The sequence below is a fragment of the Apis dorsata genome, unplaced genomic scaffold (genome assembly GCF_000469605.1).
Source record: "Apis dorsata unplaced genomic scaffold, Apis dorsata 1.3 scaffold_327, whole genome shotgun sequence".
Classification (NCBI taxonomy): Eukaryota; Metazoa; Arthropoda; class Insecta; order Hymenoptera; family Apidae; genus Apis; species Apis dorsata.
In genome coordinates, this window is record NW_006263595.1 from 319419 (window position 1) to 323410 (window position 3992).

A 3992-nucleotide genomic window follows, 5' to 3' on the forward strand; every position below is an offset into this window, starting at 1 on the left:
TTATTTTTCACGTGTAATCCAATCAACGGAAGGAGGAAGATCGGTGATCGAAGGCTCGTTAACAAGATAGAGGCGCCATTTTCTTGATCAGCCCGTAGAATGTTGTAGTTCCCGCTAATTCTTCGCTTATAATTTCATTACCGCCTGGTCAAGCTTTATTTCAGCCCCCTCGCGATTCGAAGATCGCAATCTTACGCGTAATTAATTGGAAATACCGAGATGGCGATAAGCGACCGATTTATCTCGTCCTCCTGACTCCAGAATTGAATTCTCTCCGAGACCACGTCGCATTAATATTAATTAGCGACTAGCTCGATGCCATTTGAAACTGTAACACCGACGGTAACGCTTCAATTTGCGGGGAAATTTTATCGCTCGATTTACGTGTATACTCCCAACTACCATTTTTCAATCGTTCTTCGTTCTTTGTATCTATCCTAATTCCCTGAAATGTATCTAGGAATCGATAATGATAACATTTCATCCAACTTCAAAAGCTAAAAATTTAGATGGAATGCTATTCACGAACAGAATTAGAACGACGCGGAGATATTAATATCGAATAATTTAGACATTCAGAGCAAACGTTATATTATATTCGATAAAAATCTTCTATCGATCCTCGTCAGAGCACGCATTTCTCGTCGAATTCCATAAAGAGAAACGAGGACGAGGCATGGCTGGCCGAGTCGTCGGAAAATTGACGTTCGGTGTGGCTTCAAAGTAGAGGCTTCCGGTGGTGTAATTGTTTCGTAGGATCGTTCGCTGGTTTGCTCGAACACGGCCACCTAGGTCGCTCGGTTGGCCGGCCAGCGCTCAAAGCGCCTTTAGGCTCGGTGCCGGTATAATGGCGCCCGTTTGTCAAAACACGTCAAAACACAATTCTGGCCACGAAATCCTCTTTGGCCGGCCGGTCACGCCCCGCGATGCATCACCTTCTTCTTCCCCTCGTGCTCGTTTAGAAGCTCTCCAGGTAGTGTTGGGGAGGGAGGGAGGAACAAGCAGCTAAGCTCGTGCTCCGCGCGAGATTCGAGTTCCCGCCAAGTCATCCGGCCAACATTACTCTCCATCGAATTTTGGAAAGCGTTCGAGATCGTCTCTCTTTCTCTCTTTCTTTCTCATTTGCCGCACGAACCTTCGTGAGAAATCACGAGAGGCGGCTCGACGATCCGCTCGTGAAAATTTTCTCCCCTCCTTGTTACATTTCATTCGAAGATTAGATTTCAGCCATTAAAAGAAGATCGAGAAAACGCTGTGTGAGAATCGGTATCTAGTCGAGTCGTTATCTCTCGATTGTGCAATTTTTGCAGAAATTTCTTCGGGAAAAGAAAAAGAGAATGCTCGACACGTAGAACGTGTTTATCGTGGCTATTGATTTACGGGTTACGATTTACATATCAGCCTCCCTGATAAACTGAGAAATAAATATCCCGATATGTATAACGCAGTCATCGATGCTCGTTCGAGACTTCGTTCGCACGATTCTCATGAGTTTGAATTTAGAAACGATAACGATTCCTGTTGATTAAGGGTTGGCCGCCTTGTATAATCCCGAGCACGAAGTTGAAGCGAAAGACGCGACGTCTGCGTGAGTCCACCCTCTTAGAAGTTTTGCAGGAGACGGGGGTGGTGGCTCTTGACTTTATTTATGCAACGACACTCGCGTGTCCCCTTATCAACCGATTAGGAGGAGCGTTATTAGGTGACAGAGAGATCGCGTGGTAGAGTTTGGCGGCGGTGGCTAATGGGGTACGGTCACGTGACCAACGTCTCCGAGGAAGGAAAGTCTGAGAGGCGAAAAGCCGGCTGGTGGTAAGTGTGCCTCGAGCAACCTCGGGGGTATTGTTACGTGGACGGTGTTAAAAAGGGGTTGAGTGAATTGCGAATCGCTAAGGTAACGATAGGATCCTTGTCCTTTGCATCGATTTTGCAATCATTCTTCGCTCTAACGACATTCTGATTCGAGTTCGACGAACTCCGAGAGTTTTGAAAATATTATCCTGGATATTTTTCATCGAGTATCACAAGATATCGTGTCGTATATACACGTGTAGAAATTTTTCAAAGCAACAATTTTTTAACTTTTCATTACTTTGGAGCTGGTTTAAAGGTAGTTTTAATCGATCAAATTTTTATATATCACGAATCGTTAGCTGAATCTAATAGTCACGCACGTGCGTGCAATCATTTCCACGTACACGTGTTAAGACGGTTAATGCTCCGTGAGCGATCTCGTGGGGCATTTGTCGCGGCCAAGCTTCCCTTTTCGCGTAATAATAAAGTCTGGCAATCAACTGGAGCTTGATTAGCGGAGCCTGAAGTGGCCTTAAATCATCGCGAATTTTGAGTCGACTCTTTAAGGAGATTTCGGGATAAAAAAGAGCGAATTATTAGGGATATTGACGAACCGGTTCGCAGAAGTTCGGCCATCGTGCTTCCTGCTTTCTCCACACCCTTTTCTCGAATCTTCGAAAATCTGTATCTCGTTTCGCAGCAACGATTCTACCAACCGTTGCCATTCCATTCGATTTAGCAGATATTAGGCTCGATATTAGAAGGATATCATTACTATTAAAAATAATTACAATACAAGAGAAATTTATATTGTTAATTACGTTGGGAACATAAGAAATGTAATGTAAGGGGATAAATGGGAAAAGGGAAAAGAAAGGAAAGGTTTCTCGAAAGGAGACGAGAGCATCCAAGCTTCTTATGCAACGATTGAAAATCCTGCACGGAGGGAAACAGATTGTTTCTCCGAAATAGACGGTTAATAAACGGCGAATCGCAGGAAAACGACCGCATCCGTGAAAGGAATGGCTCGTGGAGAGTCATGGGGAGGGGGAAAAAAGGAATCGCGCGTGTCTGTCAGAACGAATAAGTCCGTTTAAGGGTTAATCTTGGGTCTGATCGGTGGAATTACATTGCTTGCCGTCCTCTTCGGTGTACACTCTCCGAGGCGCGGTAGATTGGAGAAAAAAGCGGTGAGTGAGTGAATCGTACGAATCCTCCGTGATTTACGATCATGCACATCATGGTTTGAATCATCCAACGATTTACATTTTATCGCGCGTTTATACGACTCGTGAAGCGCCAGAATTCACGGACGAGAGGGGGACATCTGCCAATAGAGGCCGATTCGTCCCGCCGATTCGTTCGTGGTCCATCTGTCGGGCCTGAAATGACGAATCTTTCCAAATGGAGACCATGGGGACAAAATCGTGCCCGATCCTTCGAAGAGACGAAATGGAAAATGTCGTTTCGTTAAAAAATTCGGGAGGATAATAATCGAAATGTTTAAACGAGCGATCTTTGAGTTTGAATTTGATAATTTTTAAATAACGTTGATATCAGAAGAAATATGGAATATTCTTTAAATTCGATTTCGAGTGCGTTTAAAGATGATTTAAATTTTGAACGAAACTTTAGTTTATCGCTAAAGTTATTTATTAGTTGTTACATAAATCATTTAGTTCGTTACACGAATTATTCATCGTGTTCTTCTCTTGGACATTGAATCAAAGGTTTGGAGAAATGTACGGCCGAAAAATCTGTCGTTTGTTTTGCCATTTAAAGATAAAATGATGTGGTTGCTACGAAAGGGGAGGCTAATGTATATATACATAGAAGAAAATTTGATTTTGTTGTCGCCTTACAATACTCAATTATTCCCTTAACGGCGGGGAGGAAACATCTGCCGTGACACACCCCTCGCTATACCGCCATGTCTAACTTGTTTCGCCATTAGAGGACGAACCAACGCGAATTCATGAACGCTGGGATGAACCGAGATTAGGGTGGAGGGGTGTAATATCTATACTGTCAACTTTTTCCCCTTCTTATTAACCTCCCAATCATGTTTCAGGAAACCACGATACAACGATGAAAATCAACTAATTTAATTGAAAATTGGAATTTGAAAGAATCTATTAATTTCACGCGAGTTTTGGACAAATATATCGATATACATATATATATATATATATATATAT